We start from the raw sequence: 13494 nt of genomic DNA, 5'->3' as shown, positions 1-13494 counted from the left end.
TTAAACTGTGGCCTGAAGGCTGGGAAGGCACCAGGCAAAGACCCAGGGGAGGCACAGTCTACGCAGAGAGCCGGTCAACACGGAAAAAAGCAAAACCACGGTGGCTTTCTCAGAATAGTGCTTAGAAATAGCGTCTCACCCACTTATGCAAGGAGCACAGTTTATGTGTTCCTTGCAGATCTCTATACCCTTGTAAGAGAAATCAGATAGTCCTATTATGAGTGTGCTTGTGAATAGTCTGGTGGAAAAATCGTGCTCAGAATCACATTCTCCTAAAGGTGCTTTGTGAATTTCCCTTTACTTGCCTTTTTCATCATGGCCTTCCCCTCTGCAGTGCTCACTGCCAACCTCTACTGCAACATTTCTACCATCCTTTGAAGGCCCCATCAAGCCCTGCCTCCCCCATGGAACCTTCTCTGACCACGTCCAGCTCTTTGTGATCGCCATCTTCTCTGAGCTCCTACAGTGCTTCCATCTTCCTGTATGAGCTATTTTCTATAAATTATTTCCTTCCAGAGGCATGTGTCTTGTTCTCTTCCTATGATCTAAAAATAAGCATCACGTCTGTGTCCAGCCTCAGTGTCTGATGGATCAGCCTTTAACATTTGTTCACTTTTGCAGTTTCAAATCTAAGTAGACTACTTACCTACCCCAAAAAGTCCAACACTGGATGTAGGATCATTGAGTTTTTATGAAGGGATTTGACCAGATGGATACATAAATAAATACATACAGAAAAAATGGCCTAAAGTCATACGAATTTCCTCTTCCAGGTAAGCACCTCAGAACACTTTCCATGTAAGCAAAAGATAATAGTAAGATTTCCTCAACCAGAATTCGGGGACTCGCAGCTATGAGGAAATCCCCAAACTTAAGAATAAGTCCCAAACTCAATTTTTTCCACTTCAAAAAAAAAAAAAAAAAAAAAAAAAGGCCGGGCTTCCCTGGTGGCGCAGTGGTTAAGAATCCGCCTGCCAATGCAGGGGACACGGGTTCGAGCCCTTGTCTGGGAAGATCCCACATGCCGCGGAGCAACCAAGCCCGTGCGCCACAACTACTGAGCCTGCGCTCTAGAGCCTGTGAGCCACAACTACTAAGCCTGTGAGCCACAACTGCTGAAGCCCGCACACCACAACGAAGAGTAGCCCCGCTCGCTGCAGCTAGAGAAATTCCGTGTGCAGCAACAATGCAGCCAAAAATAAAGTAAATAAACTAAATAATTTTTTTTAAAAAAGGCCAAGTTCCAATTATTTTTACAGTACAAAAATTTTATTTTTTGTTAGGATAATTTAAAGTTTAAAACTGAAGTAGACATATTCATTTTACAAACAAGATATTCTTTCATAAGTAAGACCATTAAAAACAGTAAACAAAAAAGCTGTCTTTACAAAAAGCTCTGTGCATAGCAACTTTATACTGTATATAACTGACAAAGCAAAACGATAAAATGAAACTATACAGTTTGAAAATGAGACCTTACTGTACAAAAGGTAGAGAAGGGGATGGTTTTTAAACCATGCATATTGAAATGTGCAAAGAAAAACTGGGGGAAAATACGATGATATAACAAAAAATGAGATAAATAATGAAGTAAACTGTCCCTTTAAGTGAAAATTCTTAACACAGCTCCTTTTACAAAGATAGGATAGAATTTGTAGTTACCTATAGAAATACTTATTCCAAGTGGCACAAAAATAACCTGGGACCGGAATGATTTAACAGCAATGACTAAAGAGGACAGAGTAGCTTTGTTTTTAATTTATTAGTACACTAAAAATCATCCTTACACACATTTGTACACTTAAATAGATCTGTCACTGCTGAGGTTCTAGCTGAATGGTCAAGGATGTCTGGTATTTAGTTACACACATTTTTCGGTGTAAAGCTACCAAGAAATTCTACAATCATTTTGAAGACAGTACTGCACTCATCTTCATGCAAGAGCAAACTTCACAGACTCTAGAAGCAAAATGCTACTTAAAAAACACATTTCCTTATGTTGGATTGGCGCAAATCCAGGTCTAAACATGCTTAATTTTGTTCTGCTTTCACTTTTGGATGGTGATGTTTGTCATCCACACTCTTCCTCTCCCATCAGATTTTTCACTGGGGAAAGTTCTCTTGTGTGTTTCCCTGTTTCTTTTTGGTGCTTTAAGCCCTGACTAGGAGGGATAGGGACAGTCAGCAGGAATTACGAGTATGCCGGGTTTCCAAACCCTTGGATTATCATGTGCGTAGAAATACCCTTGGGTCATATTGGGTAGTCCTAGAATAGATTAAAGGCAAATAAGACCATTGGGGGTTGAATAGGTGTGAGCAAATGGAAGGGAGGCTGAATTTATGAAGTTGTCCAAAATTGGCTCAGATGCACTAAACATGTTTTTCCAGCAGAGCTGCATCAATTTCTAATAGAACCCCAACCAAGAAGCCCAAACTGAAGTCTGTATATAGACTATACTGTGGTGCCAATGAGTCAGCAAGGAGAACCCTGGTCTGGACAAAAATGACATCCTTGTTGGCAATCCAGATAATTCTGGATACATCTCCAGGATCACACAGGCTTTCAAGACTTTACTCCATGTTAGCAGTTCCTGCAAGGTTTCTCCTGCTAAGAGCTAGTCCCAGAACTTACGAGTGCCTGTCGCAGGCCTGAGGAAATGTGTTGCTTGGAACACAGATGCCCCTACTCTCTGACCCTGCTAAGAATCTAGGTTTCCATTTCTTTGAAGATCAGTAGAGAGATTAGGGCTTTTAACGTGCCTCTTCTGCACCCCATCACATTCTTGCCTGGAAACGGTGTCAAGTTGAATACATATTTTTTTCAAGGGAGTTTAATGCCATGAAAGGGGAGATCTGCAGCGAGAAGAAAGGATGTGAACATCCTAAGATTGACGATGAAGAGTCCAAGAAACAGAGTCACCGTCTTCAAATCCAGTTTCTGAAGTTCTGTGGGGCTTAAATCTCTGTGCTGAACCACGTAACCAAAGAGGAGGGAGGGAGGGGCTCTGAAAGGGAGATTCCACAGAGGCCACTTGTTTGGGAAAGTCACATGGCTTTGGCTGTCTTTAAGGTGAGACCCGTCTTTCCCTGGGATGCAAAGCCGGGGACACACTAAAACATGGGAATTCTCTGCACTGCTCAGGGGAGAATGTTAAACGCTAATATAAATTTTAAAAATTATGTATTCACAAAGAGTGAATACCTAAAGGGACATGTAGACTATTTAGAAAGCAGACGGAGCTGGGAATGGATTGATGGGTTTGAGTATTTGTGTACGTGCATGGACTTGCATCGTTTCTGCATCGGGTTGTTCTATATAAGATACATGTTCTTGCCTGTGGGTCAGTAAAATGATGGAAAAAGAGGGGGATGCGGGATGGGGGATAAGAGTCTAGTAAGTAACTGCAGTAATAATCACACACCTTTTAAACTTGTTACTACATGTTTGCATCACTTCCATTTTACATCAGGAAGAGAAATTCCTCTCTCTTCCAAAAAGGTCTTAATTTCTACCTCTACTTACAATAAGTTACACGTTTATTTATTTAAATAATTGTAAAACATTTTAAAATTTTTCCTTTTTGTTTTTCTTGTTTGTTTGTTTTTTAAAGAGATTAAACTATAAGCAAACACACATACAACAACATTTCATCATTCAATTCAGGTTTCATTTTAAGAAAGTCTTCCATGCTGGTACCCTGTTTTGTTCAATTTTTTTTTCTGCATAAACTAAATTGGTATCTGAAAGGCTTCATAGAAAATAGAAACTTTCAACTTTTTTTTCCTACAAAGAAAAACAAATAGTATCCAAAATATTAAGCATGAATCGTTTGCCAATTTTTTTTCTTAAATATTTTACAAACATAGGAAGGTGGTTCTCATAATGTTCATAACAAAGAATTGCATTTCTGCTCTTAGCACTGACTACGTCAATGACATCTTTTGTCCTTGTTCCCAAGAGGGTCAGTTTGTGTAGTTACCATCAGAGCTACACAAGAAACGTGAGACCAGGTAAGAGGCAGCTCCTTGCAAACCCAGATCTGTCCATCATGTTCACTTGGGGCACAACTTTCCCCAGAGAGCTCCTAGTGCTTTCTTCATTATTGGTCCATCAGAGTAAGCAGTTTTGTGCTATAAGAAAGCAGTTCTTCCTCTTCTTTACATTGGGGGCACGACAAGTCCGGTCATGGCTGCAAGGGAAGAGTGGCACAGGCATGAGACTTAGAGATTCTTTACATTAAGGTCTAGAAACCAGAGAGAGGGGCGGGGCCTGGGATGGACAGTCTGGTACCGTCCAGGGAGATGGTGCCCTCAGCTGATATGGGAACCCATTTTCTCCAGGTCTGGTCTAGCAGACAGCCAATGAGAGGCACCAGAGCCTTACTGAATCACTGAAACATAAACAAAGCTTGTTGAAGGTTTGCTTGGGAGGCCAGAAATTAGGTTTTGCTTTACATTAATGGGTTGTATACATGACATAAGAGACATAAACATGTAAACTAAATTGTAATATATGTCTAATATATTTTTCACTCTTAGACTAAAATAATTTCTAGATTATATGGTTGGAAGAGGAAAATATACTCCAGGTGCCAAGCCTATTGAGTTACTTACTAGGCATCGTTTATAACAAATCGGACTTTCTATCCATCCTAGGTTTCTATCCATCCTAGCTGAAATCGGAGGAGTTTTTTTTTTTTTCCTAACTAGCTCATCTTCCTTTGGGGCTCACTGCTGTGTGTGATGTCCATTCACTAAGGGATGCTGATCCACTGGAACAAAAGACTTAATTTAGTTCCTAAGTTGGGAGTCATCCCAATCTCTACTCTTCACCCCCAATCCAAGCGCAGTGTCCAGCGCCCCTCTGTCAAGAGGATACTGCAAATGCCTGTCTGGGTGGCATCAGGTCCAAGGTTTCCCCTCGATATGAGAAATAAAGCAGCATCAGCACAATGTGGAAAACTCACACAGCAAAACACAACCCTCTGGCCTTGGCTTTCGGGTGATGAACCCATCGAATTTTCACATTCTTGGAAACTGGCAGAATAGTTTCCTTGTGTCCAAACTTCACACTGCATCTAGAATTTGATCCTTTGAGTTTTATTGTCTAAGCCCCATCTAAAGGGCTTATCAAACATCATAGAAGCATTTTGCTGAACGGTGTTCACTAACCTGATAAGCAAATGGACAAAATTCTTCCTGCTTCTTCCAACACGTCTCTCTGTCTCTCCCTCCCTCCTTCCCTCCTCTCTCCCCCACCCCTCCCTTCCCCTATCCCTCTCCTCTTCCCTTTTCTCTCCTTGCCAGCCAGTCTTCTCAGGCAAAATTGTCAGCCATCTATTTCCCTGACCATACAGCCTTTATTGAATGTTTGTGAGATCCAGATTAAGGTCTTACACAGCGGCGAGCAAACCCTTAATTATTTTTGCCTGTATTACTATATATTGAATCGATGTAACTTTTCAATAAAGGCAGTTCAATTCTGGACACTCCCCAATGATTTGGAGATATAGCAACCCTGGTAATTATCCCAGAGTGTAGGAGGTATTTTATTTTATTCTTTTTTTTTTCCTGGAGGGAGCTGGAAAACGAATCTGGCACAGTGTATACTATTATCTCGACGATCTATACTCATCAACTGTGAATGCCTGATAAATGAGGTAGAAGGTGGGGAGAATGAACACTGCATGTATAGCTCCCCAGCAGTAGGTTTCGGGCTCACGTTTTCAACTTTAACTTGTCTGTTACACTTCAGACTCATCAGCCCCTTCCTTTTCCTGCGTCCTCAGAGAGTTATCTAAGGAGCTTATTAAAAGGGCAGAGCCTCTCCGAGAACAAGATCCACTGCACGACTGGAGAACAGGTTTCATGGATTTTCCTTCTCCCTGGTCTCACACCAGGCACTGCGTGGGCTGCGCTCTGCTCCGTGGTGACCCTGACTTTTTGCTTGTAGAAACCGTAGCCAACAGACAGAAACCAGCAGTTATTTGGGAGAATCCTTAACTGCACTTTGTCCAGTTTCTTTTTACCTTTGACATTTCATGGGAATGTAATGATCCCTCTCCGGTCCAGGTGGAAAGTTGGTACGGGCGAACGGTGAAGAGAAGACCTATACTACTTCTGTCCCCAGAGAGACAGCGGGCTGTCGGAGTGCAGGCTCTGGGGTCAAAATGTCTGAGTTCAAGTCATCAGTCACTGGCTGTGTGGCCCTGGGCAAGCTCCTTAGCTAAAAATGGTGATACCAGTATGACCTTCGCCTTTGGGTCACACGAGAGGCTGGAACAAGGTAATTCCTATAAGGCACTTGGTTCAGCACCTTGCACGTGGGATCAAGGCACGGTCAGCGAGTCTCGGAGAGTGTTGGCTGCACAGTCCCTCTGCGGGTGACTAATACCACCTCAGCTTAGAGCAAGCGGAAAGAAACTCCCTCTCAGCCTGTGATCACCCTCCACCTCAGGCCACATTTACACCCTCCCACTGTCCCTAAAGGGATGGAGCGTCCTGCCACTCAGCCCCCGTCACCCCAGGATCCCTTCATTCAGTGATTGCAGGCAGCGTATTCAAGGTCAGCGTGGCTCTCTCCCTCTCTGCACCAACGGGACACCTGGTGATGCTGGACCTTGAACTGCTTAGTCACCCGTCCAAAATGAGGAAGAACCAGAGTGAAGGCTTCTGGAAGGCATCCCCTGTCAGCTCCATGTATAAAATGTCCTTCACCTTTCCTACTTCTTCGCACACGTTGCTTCTCAACCACCTTGGGATAGAGCGATCAGTTCTCCTGTTTAACAGGCTAGGAGACTGAGGCTCTCCGATGATAGTGACTGGTAGGGATGCCCTGGTACAGCCTGCAGTGTCTGTTGAAGTCAAGTTCCGTGTTCTTCCCACAGTTGGTAGCCTTTGAGGTTCCCCTCGGAATTCTCTCCTATTTCTCCACACACTACTTTGTATTTTCATAGTTCTTTGTTTTTCAGTCTCCAGCTCCTAATTTAAATGTTGCTGTCTGCTTCCCCTCCACCGTTTCCTCCTCCATCCCGGCCCCCATCCTTCTCCTCAAGGTTAAAATCACCAGGGCAATTCGGAGGAGTTGTAGGACCTCAAAGAGGCTCAGGACTTCTCAGTGATTCTATAGAAATGAACTAGAGCCTAGGACCTGTGTCTGTGTGTAACCAACTCTGCTGTCACTCCCGCACACACAGTTAAGAATGTGCTGCTCAGACACTGTGTCACTGGTAGTGCCAGAAGCTCGCATGGCTGAGGACCCTAGAGGGGGTCTTCTGGTTATTTCAGCTGCTGCCGCCTCCACCAGGAAACCTTGCTGTGACCACACAGACCGTCCCAGCTCTTTGGGACAACTGCACCCTGACCAGGTGACACCACAGGGGCCCTTGGGCCTGCAGCCGCTAGCAGGGTGGGGATTCCAGGCCATGGCTGCCAGTGAAAGCTCCCTGAGGGCTGCAAGCTGGGCAGGCCCCACAGATGGGTCTCCCTGGACAGCACAGACCCAGAAGGGTCTGAGTCAACCAGCTCTGCTCCCCTGACTCAGTCCCTGCGTGAGAGAGGGGCTGGGGGAGGGGCGGCAAGGGGCAGTCAAGTTGCACTTTTCTTCCTCCAAGTGAAGCTGAAAATATTTGCAGGAGTTGCCTGGAATGAAGGAAGGGCTGTACCCCTCCTGTTCTCCTCCTGCACCTGCGCTTGCCCTTTGCCCTTAGTCTTTGTTGGGCCTCTCACTCTGCAGTTCCCCAACGAAACCTGTGTGGCCCCCGCCAGGTTTTTAAAAAATTTTTCTTGGAGTTTAGTTGCTTTACAATGCTGTGTTAGTTTCTGCTGTACAGCAGAGTGTATCAGTTATACATATACATGTATCCACTCTTTTCGAGGTTCTTTTCCCATATAGGCCATTACAGAGTATTGAGTAGAGTTCCCTGGGCTCTACAGTAGGTCCTTATTAGTTATCTGTTTTATATATAGGAGTGTGTATATGTCAATCCCAATCCCCCAATTTATCCCTCCTCCCCTTACCCGCTGGTAACCATAAGTTTGTTTTCTACATCTGTGACTCTATTTCTGTTTTGTAGATAGGTACGAGTTCCTTTGTACCCATTCTTTAGATTCCACGTATAAGCCATATCATACAATATTTGTCTTTCTCTTTCTGACTTACTTCACTCAGTATGACAATCTCTAGGTCCATCCATGTTGCTGCAACCCTGCCAGGTTTAAGGGACATGACTGAAACCATAGTACTTGGAAAGGGGAGTCATACTGCTGAAGGGGAGATAGGGGAGGGGAATATGCAGCAAAAATTCAGCAATTGTTTCCTATCCCAGTCTGGAGGTGAAGCCATCGTGGGAAAAGTTCTGAGCACGTCCCCTAATGACAGGCTAGAAACCACTGGCCTTTGTTGGGAGGTGCGGCAGGTGGAGATGCTTAGCTACAGGCTGAGCCTGTTTCTCTCTGGATCTGACATCTGGATAAGAAGCAAATACATATATATATATATATTTTCATTCAAATATACAGATGTTTCCAACTATTCCCATGCTGGGCGGCATGTAGACCCAGCTGCTTTGTCTAGTTAGAAGCAAAAGAATTTTTAGGGGCTCTTCTGAGGGCTGGGCTTTCAACTCTTATTTCACAGTTTGTCTGTCAAGTCACTTGACTTCAAGGAGGTACCATCGCTCTAATGGTAGAATGTGTCAGGAAGCTGACGTACCTCCCAGAGCTGTGCTTGGCCACAACGGGCGAGTGCACCCTCACGGGTGTCCCCAGAGGCTCGGGAACCCCTGCGCAATCATAAAGCCACTAGGCAGATGCCATTCCAGGGACAGCACAGCCCATTCGAGGCTCTGCTGACCTCAGAGGCTTTGATCCACGAGGGGTTAACCAAAGCAAATCTCTGCCCTCTTTGGTTCTATCCAACACTGCTTGTCGTGAATGTTTTCATGTCAAGACGCAGGGAGCTGCCTAAAAATCATGTGGGTCGTTAAGCTCCCTGGCGTTCAGCAGTTTCCAGTTTGCTCTTTTGCCATCAACTGCCTCCCATTCACAATGAGATGATTAGATTCTCATGTGCTCATCACATTCGTGCTATGTCATGTCATATTGTATTTTAGGACATTGCTCAAAAATGGGTTTGACGGGGGATATGAATGTTTGTTCTTAGATCCAGTATGTCTTTTTTTTCTTTCTTCCCTACCCCACCCCTGATCAGGCACCTGCTATCAATTTGACCAGCATGTAACCAGAATTCTCAGAACTTGCTCGTGGCTCCTGACGGATCTTGTCCATTCGTGCCATGGGACTGGGAATGCACTGCAGATGGCAAGCTGATTCGGTAAGCAGTAGTCACCGTGTAGCATCTGCTGTGGTGTGGCCAGGCCCCTTCTGGGAAATAGTGACATGGCCTTGTGAAAAGCAGGGGTCTGGGGAGTCCGATGCTCCTAGAGGGTATATGTGACCCCACCATAGTTAATTTGTGTCCTTGCAGAGTTGTCCGACTTCTCTGTTATTCCCCCATCTTGCTCTTGGATAGAGAACTAGCCCAGCTGTACAAGTCATTCGGGTCTCACGATGAAAACACCAAAGCATCTCCTTGTAGGTAAATGACTAGAGATACAGAAGGATGCTGAGCTGTTTGCTCTTACTTTGCGGACCCTGTGGCACATGTATCATGCCGATACCCACGGTGCTACTTTGCTTACCTCTGAATCCATTTCCATTGCCACTGGAGCAAGCAGGTGAAGGGGAACCTTGGGGCCTGATGACGGGGGCGAAGGCACTCTTCTGTTTGACAGCAGGAAAAACTGAAGAGGAAAATGGGAGGATGGAGGACGTGCTGGAAGATCCAACAGTGGGACTTGATGACATGACTGGAAAGCAAATGCACAATCCTTTTTTAGAAAGAGAAAGATCTAGGAGTTAAGTTCTCTCTTCAGTACATACAACCTCTACACATTGCTTGAGAAATTACGAATTTATTCCAGGCATTGTTCCTGATTCCAGGGATTCAAAAAGAAGTTGAATGTGACAAGGTCCCTGCCCTGTCCCGTGGGAGGAATAAACAAAAAAAACTAATAGGGTCATTGTCCTGTTGGAGGAGTGTCCACGACGCTGAGATACAGCGGGCAGAGTGCTTTTCTGCCTGGAAGAGTCAGGAAAGTGTCAGCAGGAGATGAAATTGTGATAGGTCTTAATCTACAAGTAGAAGCTTGACAAGAGAAGGCTAAGACCAACAACTGAAAAATTATCCAGTCTACTAAAAATCAGAAACCTCTTGTTTTACCCTAAAAAGTAGTCCTGTCTGGGAGCCATGTGCTTCCCTGGCAATTCTCAGGGCACCGGAGGTTTGATCTGTAGGGTTGGCATCTTCTCTGAGTGCACCATCTCTATGGGCCACTTCCTCATTAAATGTAAAAGTTTATTAACATTTAAGAGATTACCTCCTTCTTCCTCTACTTTCAGAGCTCCTGGGAAATAAAGCTGCAAGTCAGCCTCCTCTGATGTGATGTGTAGAAAAAAATACCAATATTAACATTAAACTGACTTAAAGGAAGCCAAAAACTAAGTGTTGTGGATTTCCAGGAAAAATAAAGGCAATTTACACAACGAAGGGCCCCATGTCTTAATGTCAGACACTCCACCAAGTCACATCATACAAGAAGATAATCTCCTCCTAGGTTCAGCTTGCTCGAGAAAGGGGTAAACTTGAGTTCACAAGGGTAGAATTGTTCGAGATGGCATTTTATAGTATGAGGTCAAGTTTCAGGGGCTCATTTTAGCATAATGTCCAGAATTCTGAACTGCCCAAGTCCCATGACTTGGTAAAAGAATTACTGGAATGTAACGGCAAAGGCCGTGACAAAGGCTAAGAGTGCTGACCTCTACTTCATATCGTCAGTGGTCCAGATACTCCACAAAGTGAATCTGAAAGTGAGAACATGAGTGCGAGTTATGGTTCAAAGACCAAGTTCGAGGTGAACTGAAGGTCCAGTATTCTGATATCCTGTGGAAGACTCCATCCCCATTTCCCCCCTCTCCATATAAAGATAGACTTTGGGCTGTGTTCACAAATTGCCTATGTAAAGCAATCATACAGCGTACCTCCAATATGATGTCTTTTACAGCCGTACGACAAACCAAAGACTTCAAAAAAAAAGAGCTTTATCTAAAAACTTCTTATCCTCAAGTGGTCCTGATTTAAAGGGCAGTGCAGAAGGAAGCATCCAAATACATCTCGGTCTTTCCACAAGTAATATGAATCAAAAGAAAAAAATGGTGGTATCGATATATAGAGAATGAATAAACAAGGTCCTACTGTGTAGCACAGGGAACTATATACAATATCCTGTGATAAACCATAATGGAAAAGAATACGAAAAAGAATGTATATATATGTATAACGGAGTCACTTTGCTATACAGCAGTAATTAACACAACATTGTAATTCAACTATATGTCAGTAAAAAAGAGAAAAAATTGGAAAGGAGGAAAAAATCCTTAAAGAATCTCCTGTAATACTTGAAGATGCAAATGAAGAAGAAATCTGGCTAATTCACTATTGTTATGGAAGAGGATACAGGTTTAAGCACTGAGAATGGATCTTATTCATAGTTCCAAGTCAATCTCCTCTTCTAGCCTTGGTTTTAGCGTCAGTGAAATGTGTGTGTGTGAGCAGGGTGGGTGGGTGAGTCCCCTCCTCTTTCTGTAAGGCACAGAATCAGAGGCCAAAGGAACGCTGAGAATCAGGAGCCCCTGATTCTGACCACCATGAAATCTCTGCCATCCTATGTGATCCATGCGAGCACCAAAATGGCACCTTGGTTTCTGAGTCTGCAATAGCAGAATCTCCCCTCATACACCATGATAGAGGAGGGTTTTTATAATGTGAATTAGACACACACACACACACACACACACACACACTCAATTCCATGTATATTCAGCATATGACTCACTTCTACAAATACTTCTTTTTTAGTAACAGATCTAAAAGCATGCTCATTAGCATGGCCACCACCTCTCAGTGGGAAAGGAGTCACTTCAGGCTTCACCAGGTGGTGTAAAAGAATTGTTACAGAGCTGAATAAGCACAGAGCTGTAACATGCCCATTTAAAATATTTTTAACAGAATTTTTGTAAAATGTCAAATTACATCCAAATTTAAAATTTAATGCGGCTATAATAAAAAGCCTAAAGGAAATTTTAATCTGTGTGTGTGTCAACAAACATAACTTCTATATTTATCTATTTAAAACAACAACCACACTGTTAGAGCCAGAAAGTTTTGTTAAAAAAATTTTTTTTAAGGAGGCGTTTGTCTTAACAGATATTAAAACTTATGATAAGCCTACACAGATGAAATCAGTGTTATACTAGCATAGAAATAGGCAGACAAATCCCTGGTGAAAATAGAGTCCAGAAACAGACCTGAGTATACATGAGAATTAGAACTTAATAAAGGTGACATTTCAAATTAGTGGGGAAATAAACACATGGGAACAATATGCTAGCCATTTGGAGACAAAATTTAGAGTGCTTCCTCGTGTTAAACACGAAAGTAAATCTAAGTTATTTGTAAAAGCAAAATTATAAAGGAGCTAGTAGAAAAATTAGGAAGCTATGTAATTCACCTAATCCTTTCAACCCCCAAACCTAAACAGAACATCGTAAGACATGACAAAAATATTTCCGTAACACATACAGAAAAGGCAAATGACAAATTAGGAAAAATATCTGTCATAATTTTTTAGATATATTCAGATTCTCAGTAGCTAATAAGTTTTTATAAATTAATCAGAGAACATCCCACTAGAAAAATGGGCAAGGGAAGTGAAAAGGAATGTCACAGAAGGAAAAATGAAAATGACCAAAAGGCCTTTATAGACCTATAAACGGTCAAACCGATTAGTAATCATATGTAAATTAAAACAGTCATGAGGTGTTATTTTCCACTTGCCAAATTGATAAAGATTAAGGAGAACTTAAGAGGGCGGGGAAACAGATACTATTCCTTTTCTAAGGGGAGTACTAACCTCTCTGGAGGGACTTCAATAATATGTATCAAAGTATTTGAAAATGTGCATATTTTTAACCCGGTAATTTAATTTCTAGAAATTAATCCCAAGGAGATAATCATAAATGTGAAAAAAAAAATCCAAGGGCGTTTTTATAGTCTTGAAAAACTGGGAAATAAGTGAAGTGACCAGCAATAGGGTAAACTATATTAGGTCCATAAAATGGACCACTGTGCAAACATTAAAACTAATATTGGAGAAGAATATTTAATGGCATGGAAAGATACACCTCCTCAGATGAGTAAAGCAGATTACATAATAACATGGACAATGAGCCCACTTTTATTTTTTTAAAAAAATACAAGAAGCAAAAGTCTAGAAGGATGTGATACATCCAAACTTTTAATGACGATATCTGGCTGACAGAATTGTGAAGATTCTTACATTTCTTTCTCTTACTTGTCTGTATTTTCAAAATTTC

The sequence above is a fragment of the Delphinapterus leucas genome, chromosome 6, assembly GCF_059928025.1.
Source record: "Delphinapterus leucas isolate spDelLeu-1000000601 "Yukka" chromosome 6, BTC_Dleu_Yukka2, whole genome shotgun sequence".
Classification (NCBI taxonomy): domain Eukaryota; kingdom Metazoa; phylum Chordata; class Mammalia; order Artiodactyla; family Monodontidae; genus Delphinapterus; species Delphinapterus leucas.
Note: the sequence above shows the minus strand (reverse complement) of the source record.